The 12509-nt window shown below is 55.5% G+C and overlaps 1 long non-coding RNA gene across 1 annotated transcript; it reads right to left on the reverse strand.

Moving 5' to 3' along the window:
- Positions 1-2805: 2805 nt before the first annotated feature.
- On the reverse strand, positions 2806-4024 carry LOC109117744. The gene is made up of 3 exons (XR_002025050.2): positions 3699-4024; positions 3330-3551; positions 2806-3132 (listed from the first exon to the last, which is right to left on the reverse strand). It is a non-coding gene; the product is annotated as an uncharacterized LOC109117744 (long non-coding RNA).
- Between the last annotated feature and the right edge of the window lie 8485 nt (positions 4025-12509).

Consider the following 12509-nt stretch of genomic DNA (forward strand, 5'->3'; position numbering starts at 1 on the left):
TCATGGGTGCACACTGGAATAGGCAGCTTCTAAAGTGTCCTGGTCAGGGGAAGAGGGCTTGAGTGTTACTGGGGAGGGCAGAATAAGGATCCCACCAAAGGCATCCACGTCCTCATCCCCAGAACTTGTGACTCTGCTGCCTTTTATGGAAAAGGGGATTTTGCTGATGTGATCAAGCTAAGAATCTTAAAATGCAAATGTAAGCCTGAATTACCTGGGGGATCCAATGACACACCTCAAGGTCCTTACAAGAGGGAGGAAAGAAGGTAAAGGTAGTAGAGGGACAAGTGACAACAGAGGCAAAGATGAAAGGGATGTAAGATAAGGGCTACCAGGCAAAGAATACATTTGGCCTCTGAAAGCTGGAAAAGCAGATTCTCTCCTAAGAGTCTCCAGAGGAACCAGCCCTCCTGATCCCTTTAGCCCCATAGGAGTTATTTTCAATTTCTGACTCCAGAACTGTACAGAATAAAGGTATATTCTTTTATGCCAATGAGTGTTTGACAGTTTATTGCAGCAGCAATTAGCAAACTTGTACACTCATAAAGGATATGACCAAAAGCCCGGGATAGTAGTGCCTAGATCACCTCCGCCCACAGCCAGTGGGCCAGTAGTCACATGGCCTAATCTAGCTGCAAGGAAGGCTAGGAAATTCAGTCTTTCATGCAACCTTGAAGAAGAAGGTGGATGGCAAGTTCAGAGCACCGTGCCCGCCACAAAGACAATGGATCCTGCTCAGTGATCATTTCTACATAAGCCTGCCCAGGCCAGAGAGACCAAAGGAAGGGATGGTGGTGGGCAGGCCATCCCTGGAATGACTTTCACTCTCCTTTGCCACATGAGTAACCTAGGCTTCTCCTCCCTTCCCAGCCAGGAGAGACACGACATCTAGGAGCACTGTGTGCCTCCTCCAGTCAGATGTCTACAGAGTCAGAGACCATCCCTACATAACCTCGAGGCTCAGACACACCGATCCGGGACCTGAGCAGTAGCCCTGTCCCCTTGCTGACCTCACAGCCCTTCAACTCTGGCCATCGGGACCAGGACGCCTAAGTCAATTAGTTCCCACACTGACTCCCGAATCGTTGCCTTCCTAATTTTTCCCTGGAATTCTAAACTCAGGTTCAACCCCCTACTACAGATCCCTGTGTCACTAGATATCTAATGTGCACTGCTAACTTGATGAGGCCAAAGCCAACGCTCTGCCAGCCTTCCCTTCCCTGGGGACAATACCACCATCTGTCTCGTCATGTGGGTTAAACACTTTGTTTTTATTTTTGGTTTATCTCCTTCCTTCATCCTTGCATATCCAACCCAACAACGGTTGGCTGTCCTCTCCAAACTCGTCTTGAATTCACCTGAGATTCTAGATGCCTAGAATTCTCTCCTTGCCCACTGCACACCCTAGACTACACCACCCTGTGCCTGGACAGCCATCCCAGCCTCTCACCTGGTCTGCAGATCCACAACCCACCACCATCACAGTTCAATCTCCATAGCAGCCAGCCTCCTTTTAAACATATTTCATAGGGCTGAGGTGTAGCTCCGTGGCAGAGCACTCACCCAGCATGCCTGAGGCCGTGGGTCCCATCACCAGCCCTGAAAAAGGCCATTCCATGGTGCCTTCCTACTCGGAACTCCCCGATAGCTTCCCACCTCAGGGACACAAATCCAAATCCTTTGCCAGCCATGTAGGAAGCCAGGTGTAGTGCCACATGCTGGTAGTCCCAGATATTCAGGAGGCTGAGGCAGAAGGATTGCTGTCACCCAGGAATTTGAGCGCAGCCTGAGCTATGTAGCAAGACCTTGTCTCAAATAGATAAACAAACAAAGAAACAAATAATACAAATCATTTGGTCCTGGCCCTGCCTACTCCTTTAACTTTGTTTTATTCCCACAGCTCCCTCTCTCTCTGTGTCTCTGTTTTATTCACACTCACCTTTCTGTTCCTGTAATGCTCTACCCCTCTTCTGCCACAGGGCCTTGGCTCTAGCTGTCCCCTGTGCCTAGAATTCTCTTCCTTTCTGTGGGGCTGACTCCCCCTTGTCACTCAGAAGGCAGCTTAACCACCACCTCCTCAGAGGGACCCCTGGCTGCCAACACCATGTCACCTTTAATTCTCTCCCAACACACACTGCTACCTGCTGATCTTCCTCCTTCTTTATGTATTTATTGACAGCTTTGTATTCCCACCTCGGTAGAACGTTCGCCCTGTGAGCAGAGACTATGCCCAGTGGTTCAAGGCTGTGTCCTTGATTCTCAGGCCAGTGTAGCACAGGGGAGGTGCTCGTGACTATTTTACCGAGTGGATGGATGAGTGATCACCTCCCAAAGGCCTCGAAAGGCCAGGGCCTGTGAACAAGATGAAGAAGAGTCCATCCTGCGGGAGCCCACAGGACAGTGAGCGGGAACCGAGTGCGAAAGGGGATCCACAGTGAGGTGCTCAGCACAGCTGCCTCCAGTCCCCAGGTCCATGGCGGTGGAGAGGCTCTATGGGTGGGAGGGGCAGCTCAGAGGCCGAGGACACACGGCAGTGAGAGAGCCCTGAAGGATGAATAGAGGATGGCTAGGCACAGAAGGGAGGGAAATATTCTAGACCGGGAGAGCAGCATGAGAAAAGGCTTACAGGTAGGATAACTCAGCGTGGATTTGGAGAAAAGGAAAATTGCTGTATCAGACTCTGTAAAAGCACATTTGTTACTCAGCACATATTTATTAGCCCTTACCAGGGCCAAGGAATGTGATGAATGCCACGGAGCAAATAGGTACATGTCCTATGGCTCTTGTATCAGCTATCAAGGCCGTATAACAAACATGCCAATAGTGCAATGTTTTCAGACAACAGCTACTTGGATACCCCTTTGGGCTGCGGGCAGTGGCTGATCTGGGGCAGGTTTGGCTGATCTGGACTGGCCTCAGAACTCGGGCTGAGACGACTTCTCTCTTTTGTGCTGCTTTCATGCTTCAGCAGAGAGGGGGGAGAGGACTGAAGTCTGTTGGCCTCTTTCAGCCCAGGGGAGCTTACACACTGTCGCTTCCAGTGCATCTTGGGGTCCAGAGGCAAGGGATGCAGACACGGATTCCTCTTCTTGGTGGGGGAACCTGAGACAGCCCATGCCGCATAGCATGTGGCTGCAGGGAAGAAAGCAGCATTGAGGCCATTTTTGCAAATCACAACAGGCCTCCTCTCTGACTCTGATGTTCTGCAATCTTGGTTTCCAATGCGCCATTCACACCTTCATTGAAGCCCCAATGCCTCCTCGAGCAGTTTTCTTTCTAGACGTACAGGAAATAAGCGACTCGTTCACTCAGCAGATCGGCAGGCTCACCTTGTGTCGGTTGGGAGAAGTACTGAAACGATGCCTCTCCACAGCCAAAGGCGCTCAGACATGCGCTGCTACACGGACATCCAGGTCGGATCTGCAACCACACAGCACTGCTGCCTTCTCAGCCCACTTCCTTCTTCCCCAACGCCCGACTTACGTGAGCCAGTTGCTCTCTCTGCTGTCTGCAGCAATTCCACTCCAGCCTCTGTTGCAAAATGCTTTTGTCTGTTTTTTGGAAGAAATAAAACAACAGATTTTCTCCCTCTCCTTGCCTTAATAGCAGAAAGCGCGTGGAGGCGTGAAATTGGAGTCGCTCTGCCCTATTAACAGCACGGTCGTTGGGCTCCGCTGACCCCTAAAGTGCATGAATACCTCAGCAGCAGGTGGATGAGCCGTGTAAGTGACAGGGGCCACGCCTGGAGAAGGCCGGCTGGGAGGCCTGAGGGCCGCTGTGGCTGGGGCAGCCGTCTGCTTTGGGCTCTGAATTGGAGAATGTTCAGCCTGGGATTGGAGGGGAAGGTGAGGGATTGTGTAACCGAGGGCTCGGCCGGAGAGGGGAGAGGGATCCTGTCTACTCAGCCGCGTGCTGACTCATTCATTCAACCTAGGCCCGGCCGGGCAGGCCCTACCCCCACGGCCCCCACGTCAAGAGTGACAGACTTGGGGGGAAATCTGCAGTTCTATGACCCAGGTTTTGGAACCAGGTATAAAAGGAAGCAAGAGAAGCTCTGAGGAGGTGAGGGGCCCGGAGGCCTCCAAGGAGTGGGGACCTTGCAGCCAGGCCTTGACAAGTGCAAAGTGGCAACCAGCTCAGCTCTGCCAGGCACAGTGGCCCTGCTTGGTCTGGGTGTCTGCCAGGCTGTGTCTCAGGTGCCAGGGCATGCACTGCTGATCACTGGCATGCGGAAGGCCCTGGCTTCTGACCCAATGCCTATGGTCACCTGCCGCACACACAGGCAGGAGTTGCGGGGCCTGGCCAGGTCCCCAAAAGCTCCATCTCCACTGGTCCCCCTCCTCCACGAATCCTGGGCTCACCCACCACCTACAGATCCCCCAGTGGGGCCCTGGCATGCAGAGGGTCCCTTGGGATGGTAACTGCCCCCAGGCTGCTGTGCCCAAGGAGCCCTGATCCCCGTGGGCTTCGGGTGTGACCTGTGACCGGGGGGGGGGGGAAGCCCTGGCTTGCTGGTAGAGGTAGAAGAGGCAGGAAGAGAAGCAAGAGAGAGTGACGGAGCAGGGCAGGAGAGAAGGGAGGAACCGAGGCATCTGGGGAGCGGGGATGGTGAGGAAGAAGTCGCCCGGGGCTGTGAATCGGAGACAGAGACAACGGCTTCTCGAGGGCCATGGGGCTCGGGGATAGCGGAGCAGGGGCGGGGGTCTGGGAGGAGAGTCCTGTCCGGGGCTCCAGGGAGGCAGAAAGGAGCGAAGATCGGCACCGAAGGAAGTGACAGAAAGTTGGAGATGCACCAAGGAGGCAGAAATGAGGAGCAAGACGACAGACAGACGGAGAAAGACAGAGTCCAGCCCTGAGCAGAGGTGGGAGGTGCAGCCACCGCCAGACAGGAGCAGAGGAGTTTTCCAAAGAGCACTTAAATTGCTTTGTCAGTGATTATGCCCCTGGCCTCCTCCAGGACAGAGTACAGCCCTGACTGATGGGTGGATGTGCAAAATACATGTATTTTTTTCAAATGGCCCAATCGCAGATGACAGGCCTAAATGCCAGCACTCACAGCCAGCCGCACCTGACCTTGGGCTCCTTCCTGGCAGCTGCCCGTGTCCCTGCAGCTGCTGGCTCCCGGGGGCCGAAGCCCTGGGGTCTCAGGTCTCACAGTCTCCTGTACCTCCCTCCCCTCATCCCTTGGACCAGAGTCCCCAGAGCCACAAGCAAAGGACGCCTGGAAAAGTCTTTAGATGCTGTCTTTCCCTCCAGCGCTCCGGCTGGCCCTCTCCGGGGACCTTCCTTCCCTGACCTCAGAGAAGGTCCTTTCTGAAGTCCTTCGGACCCCGGGCCGAGGCTCAGCCTCCTCCATGCAGTGAGCGCACCTGAACCATCAGGCACCGCGCGGACCCCACCACCCCAGCCTGCATCTCAGCGTCAGCTCTGCTGCTCACTGTCTCTGCAATTTCCACTCTTACCGTCTCTGTGCCTCTGTTTCCTCTTCTGTAAAATGGGGAAGTCGCGCTCGTGGCCCTCAACTCAAGAGGATCCCGTCGGTGAAGACAAGGGAGGCTCTTCCTGTCATTGCCGTGCTATAGGGAGTTACCAGCGTTTTAGAACAGGGACAGGAGCATCAGAACCACATAAGACACTCGGGAACACAGCAGCGTGGTCCTGGAGGGGAAGAGGTCTAGATCCTCCTAGGAGCAGCCTCAGGACCAGCAGCATGACCGTCCCTGGGGCCTGGCAGAAATGCAGGGTCTCGGGCCCCTTGGGCCTTGCACAGCTGGTGTCTGTGTTTTGTCATTTGTGTGCCCCTGATGCTTGAGAAGGCTGCTCGTAGCACTGGGAGGCTGGGGGGGTGCTCCAGGTGGGGGAGTCCGGATGGGATGGCACCGTGCTGAGTCCTTGTTCTCCAACTAGGAGGCAAAGCTCAGAGAGACCAAGCTACCTGGGTGGCAGGCAGGGCTGGTTCCAGAAGGCTGGGCAGTTTGGGGGCTGTCAAGCAGCCCCCATCCCCAGAATGAGGCTGTGTGACCCGAGGGAGGGTGGCAGCACTTGGCCTGCACAGAGAAGTGATGGCAGGGCCCGGACAGGGCATGGGGATGACAGTGGGAATTAGCCACAGGTCTGGAACTCAGGAGAGACAACTGGAGATCAACTGCTTGGAAAAGAAGTAGCATTCATTAGGCACTGACTGTTTACCAACTGTTAGAACTAACACTCCCTGTATCAGAGAGGTGGGTCATTGCCCTGAGACCACACAGTTTACAGTGGCAGCTCCAGGATCAAAGCCTCCAGCTGCCTGGATGGGGAGCGTGCTTCATCCTCCGTGCCAAACACAGATAATCTGATGCTTGAAGTACCTGGAGATCTTGGTTTGGGTTCCTAAAAGACTGTATTAATCAGCTTTCCCGTCACTGAGAGTCAATACCCAACACGCACCATTTAAAGGAGGAGAGATTTACTTTGGCTCTCAGTTTGGAGGGGTTCGGTCCGTGGTCACCTGGCCCCAAGGCCGAGGTATCATGGCAGCTGGGCAGCTGGGCAGGAGAACAGCACTGCAGGGGAAGGGGCCAGGTACCCTGCATAGCCCCCAAGGCCACACCTCCACGACCCACCCCGACACGCCCAGCGCTGTGCCTTTAAATCCTCAGCAATTTCTAAACCAATCAGTTTGGCACAGTTAAGCGTGATCATCACATGGACCCTGAGACAAGGATTTGGGTGCAAAGGGTTCATCTGGGATCAGAGCCAGGAAGTACAGCAGGACAGGCCAAGGAGCAGGAAGGAGGAGGAGCCCCTGCGGCATGTATTAATGAGCGAGTCACCCCTGGGTGACTGGGGCTGTGTCTCAAAGGGGCCCTGGGATCTTGCATCTCACACACACACACACCAGGCTGTGCCACCTCCAGCAAGGGGCCAGAGTAGCTCACGGCTGTGGTGGATCCTTAAGGCCACACAGCTGGGCAGCCACTGGGGCCTGAACGGAGTCCCTGCGGCCAGAGAAAGCGGCAGTGCAGAGAAGCTGTCACTATCTGGCACACTGCAGGTGACCCCAGAGTGCTCTGAGGATGGGATGGGACAAGGACGTCATCTGCTAGACGGAGACTTGGCTTCCCCAGTCCCCATGGCCTCCTCTGGGACCTTGAGGTGAGGGAGAGGGTAGAGGGATAGAGCTGCCACTGCCCGATGGCCAGCACTAGGGTCTGGCTGTCGGTGTCCTGCCCAGTTTGTACGATGAAATCCGAAACCCCGAGGTGATGGTGTTAGAAATTGGGGCCCTGGGAGGTGATTACAGAGCCTCTGGGAGGTGACGCCTCATGCATGGGATTGATGGACTTCTACAAAACCCCAGGGTCCCTGCTGTGGGGGACACAGAGAACATGACCAGTGGGGGATCCAGTCCCCAATATGGTGGACCTGCTGTGCCCTGGTCAGGGCATGCGGCCTCCAGTCTGGGGGAAACAGATGTCGGGGCTTTAGGCCACCCCCACTTAGGGATTTTATTTCTTTTTTAAGGTGAGAACTGCAAGAAGGGGGTGACTAGGGAAAAACCTGGGCTCAAACCTGGACCCTGACCCTGCCTCTGAACTCAGCTTTCCCAGCTGTAAAATGGGGGCAGTGACACAACTCACAGGCTGCTTGTAATGAGCTAAACGTCAACATCTCCAGCCTGGACAATTTAGCAACCGAACAAGACCCCGTTGCAGAGTGGGTGGCTCATGGCACCCCATGAGCCAGTGAGGCTGAGGCTGGGGATGTAACTCGCAAAGGGCCCGGGTTCGATCCCCAGTACCACCACCACCATCCAAAAAAAGAAAAAGAAAAAATAGAATTTACATAAGTACCAGTATTCCTCTATTTGAGGGATTTACTATTCCATGTGCCAGGCACTGTGCTAGGGACTGGGCATGCATCATCTGTTTTGATCTTCACAACAGCCTTTCAGAAGCATCATCTCCACTTTTCAAACAAGGAAACACAAGCTCAGAGAGGTTGTGCAACTTGCTCACAGTACACAGCAAGTGAGTCCCTGAGCTGGTATCTGTACCTAAGCTTGATGCACCAGGATGGAGGCCAGCCTGGGTCGAGGGCGATCACCTGCCTCCCCAGCACACACATGACAATAAGCCAGCTCTAGGATTATACTCACCTGTCTTGCACAGAGGGGTCAACACTTTGGCCAGGGTGGCCCCCCTCAGCCTGTAGGCTCCTGCCTCTGCATCACCTAGGGATGGGAACCCAAAGACAGCCACCTGAGCTCCTCTCCCATGCACCATTGGCATTCTGGGATCTGGGGGCTCCGTCTGGGGCTCCCAGGGGAGGTACTGAAGGACACAGTTCTCAGGAACAACTTTGTCTCCCTGTGTGCCTGATTCTGCCCTGTTCTTTTTTTCTCAATTTCCCCTAAAATAGATATGTGTGTGAGTGTGTCTGCGTGTGTGTGTAAATGTGTGTGCATTGAGGTTATTCCTGGGGGACTATTAACTAAGAATAATTTATCCAAGAAATTTGTTATGTTAGAATTACCAATTAGATATGATTATAACTTACCATGGCTAACACTGCACTGCTGTTGGAAATCTGAATCCCATTAAAATCTAATTAGCATATATTAAGTCAAAGGCGGTTTTACTGCAGTGCGCCAGCAGGTCTGAGCCACTCTGGGCCGAGTGCGGGCATTCACTGCCAGCTTTGGGGTCTGGCTACAGTGGCCATCACACCCAGGCGGGTGCCAGGCAGCCCCCAGGTGACCTTTCTCCTCAGCTGAGACCAGATGCTCCTGGAGGGACGTGGCTTTGGAGGCTCTTTCTTTGGCAAATGGCCAGGACCCACGCAAGGCTTTGACATGTGGCCAAGCCAGACCATGTGCTCTGGGGTCAGCATCCTGGGCCAAGAGGATGGGAGGGGTTTGGCAGCCCCGGCAACCAGCCAGGTGGCGGCTGAGTGCTGCCCTCTCAGAATGTACCTCCCCTGGGCTAAGAGCACAGCAGGCCATGGCATGAGGACAGAACCACCATTTCCCCAGGCCCAGCACTGCCCTAGCGCAGTGACAGCAAATACACATGCGCTGAGCTCTTTGGATGAGGTAAGGACACCTCTGACCTTCTCCCCTGTCCTCATAGAACTCCAAGAGAAAAGTGCTGCTTGTGTGCCCATGTGACACAGTGAACTTGAGGCTTAAAGAGGCAAGAGTTTGCTCAAGGTGGTACAGCTGCTAAGGGGCACGGGCAACACTTGACTCAGGTGGGTTTTATTTTTGTTTGTTGTTAGATTTTGTCTCCTAACCACCGGTGACAGGAATGAATGAGGTCAACCTGCTGTCCAAGCTGGGCCTTGACAAGCCACCCTTGGCCAGCAGGGGGAGGCAGTGAGAACTAGGGGGGCCCTTGCCCGGTGGCTGTGAACCACCTGGCTGACTGCTGCAAGATGGCTGGAGGACATTCAAGATGGACAAAGTCCCCGAGACCAGGCTCCAGAGAGTCTGCTACGTAGGGTAAAATCCTTCCTCTGAGTGCGGTAGGCTGGATTGCTGTACTTCCTCCCCACCATCCTGTAAGTGAAGGGTAATTGTCCCCAAGACGGTGCATCCCCCCACATCCTTCCGATGCTCGCGTGGCCATGAGCTGCTGCGGCCAATGCAAAGCCAATGGGCCCCCGTGAGCAGTAGCCTCACATGTGCTGGCCCAGATGGCTTCATTTGCCACCGCCTCACACCCAGCACGGATCAGCCTTCAGCTTGCAACTCCACTGGGTGCAGGTCCGTGATGCCCTGCGTGCCATGGGGGAGAAATGAACTCTTGCTGGTGCTGGTCGTTGAGTTTAGGGCAGTTTCCCATGCAGCACAGCCCACTGATGGACCAAGGGACGCCCTTGTGTGAGGCTGAGGGGCAAGCCATTCTGATGCGGTGTGGAAGAGGGGACAGAGCTGCCTCTGGGCCCCCCTGCCGCTCCCCTCTCACCCCCAGACTTGGCTCTGTTGCAGCCGTGCTTCCTCCTAGCCTCTGCTCTGGTCCCTGTCACCCTCCATGGTCTCCTCACCTCCCGGATTTCAACCCCACTCAGTGTGGATGCTCCCTCCCTTCTCTGGCTGCCAACAGAGGATGAAGGTCAGAAAGGTGTCCCGATAGCTCTCCCAGTCTTCTGTGAGCACCACGTTCACTCTGCCGCCAAGGTGGAAGAATTGTGTCCCCAGGGGCCACCCTGCTCCAGCTCCGCAGAAGCCCAGGGAATTCAGAGACCAGACTGAGCCACACAACCCTGAACACTCTTCCCAAAGCCCTGGGGCAAGGCGGTGGGGGCGCTGGGTGGGTCAGGCCTGAGCAGGGGCAGGTGTGTGGAGAAGGCAGAGGAGGAAGTCCTGTGGGGACAGGTAGAATGAGAGCTGCCCAGGGACCCTCCCTCTAGGGTAACCAGGGTGGCTCTGCCCCCCCACAGGAGGTCAAGGGAACTCCCAGCAGCTCCCCCTACCCCAGCCTCCATGCCGAGCTGAAACTCTGGTTCAGCTGCTTACCCTGCATCGGACTGTTTGACAAGGCCCGAGGGCAGCGGGGAGGGCCCAGCGTCCCTGTCCTGCACAGCCCAGAAATGTGGGGCCACCCATACAGCAGACACATGGACTCATTTGTACGGCTGTGATGACAAAGCACCAGTGCCTGGAGACTCGAAGAGCAGGGATTCATGTCACACACACAGCCACTCACAGGGGCCCAGCCCCCCAGACACAAATGGTTTCCACCCTCAAACCCCGCCCGGAATGTCCCTCTGAAGGGGAGGCACTCATCTCAAGGAGGCCGTCCTTTCTGAGTTCCCTTTCCTGTCTCCCTCCTGTGGCCAGTGGTCTCCAGCCAACCTGGGGCGACCTTTGATCCTCCTGACCTCACCCCTCCACCCCTCCTGGAGAGGTCTCACTCCTATAGGTCCTGAGAGTTAGGACATCAACATGTGACTCTGGGACCCAGCTCAGCTCCTCCTGGGGCTCTGGCCTCGGCTCGGCTGGCTCTGCAGAGCCCTGCCCTGTCCAGCAATGGGAAGGAGCAAGCGGCTGTAACCGTGACACATTCCACAGGGCAGAAGAGGGCAGAGGCAGAGGACGGGTGTGTGACCCCATGAAGACAGAGCGGCCCTCTGAGAGGGGATGCCAGGGGGTGCTTTGGGAGTGTCGGCGACGGTCTCAGTGTGGGCGCTGATGACAGGGCTGTGTCCAGTTTAAGAAACTCACCACACTGCACAGCGATGCCATGGAAGCCTTTTAGCGTAGTTAATATTATATCAGCATTCAACCCGCAGATTCCAGCTTGTGTACGATGGGAACTTTCTCTCCCGTCTCTACTGCCCTGGGCTTGAGTGAGGCCCCCAGGGTCCTGCACCACCCCTCCCACCACCACAGCGGCTGACACGGTTTTTCCAGGGCATGCTGGTCCCACTCCCAAAGCTCCCTTGCTGGGAATGACCAACAGACCATTAATAGCATCATTAATTGCCATGCTGAGTACGCACTGCACTCCCAGGTTTCCCTCCGGGCCCCAGAACACTTCCCGGGTGGGATCTGCTTTCCCCCAACACATATGCGCACACTCAGCACCAAAGTCCCCAAGATATCTGGCGCTTGGGCAAAATTGACTCATTTATCCAACCAACCTGCAGAAAGGATTCCTGCTCACTGCCATGGGCCCTAACATTAACCTGCTTGTTCATGTCCTCAAAATTTTGGCTCCAGCAGCACTTTGGGGGCCTTTCTGGCATCTGGGAACAAAGGAACAGCTGATGACAGGGTTTCCAGCCTCAAAGATCTTCTAAGGTGGACGGAGGCCGGGGGCTGAGATGGAAGCCCGGGTAACAGGTCAGGTGGCTGTAACCGAGGTCAGCAGCTCGTCTGAGTCCCCGTAGCCTGAAGACCCCCAGGAGAGGTTCTTGGGATGTTGTCCGAGAAACGTCATCTGAAGGTCTTCAGCACAGAGTGTCACGGGCGTGGTTCAGGAACAAGACAGAACAGGAAAGAAGCCAGCGTGGTGGGACAGTCAGCAGCAGAATTACTCTTCCCACTTTGCAGAGCAGAGAAACGGGGGCTCCGAGAGGTTCAGGGCAGATGCAGCGTCCGTGCTGGGCACCACCCGCGGAAGGGAGCAGGAGCAGAGACACACAGTTGGGTGACCCGCCTGTGTTGTGTGCAGTGCTCATTCAAAACCGGTCGCTGTCTTTTCCCATCTTAACAACCTCGCTCTCCACCTCAGACAAGAGACACACGACTCGTCCAGGTCACAGCTTCTGCCAAAAGCAGAGCAGAGACTTTCCTCTGGGTGTTCCTTCAGCCTGGCCTTAGCCAGCTCCCCCGGGAGAGCAGCACCAGGGTCGTGCTCAGCTCCGTGACCCTCACTCCCACCCCCAGGGGCCAAGCTGTCACGGGGATGCCTGGGCTCTGGGTGCAGATGGCACAGGGGAGAGGCCATTCAGGGACCACCTTACTGATGAAAATCGGGGATCGGGTCCAGAGTGACCGAGTCATGCGCCACAAGTCACCC

Source organism: Fukomys damarensis, unplaced genomic scaffold, assembly GCF_012274545.1.
Source record: "Fukomys damarensis isolate Sample0158 unplaced genomic scaffold, DMR_v1.0_HiC HiC_scaffold_23, whole genome shotgun sequence".
Classification (NCBI taxonomy): Eukaryota; Metazoa; Chordata; class Mammalia; order Rodentia; family Bathyergidae; genus Fukomys; species Fukomys damarensis.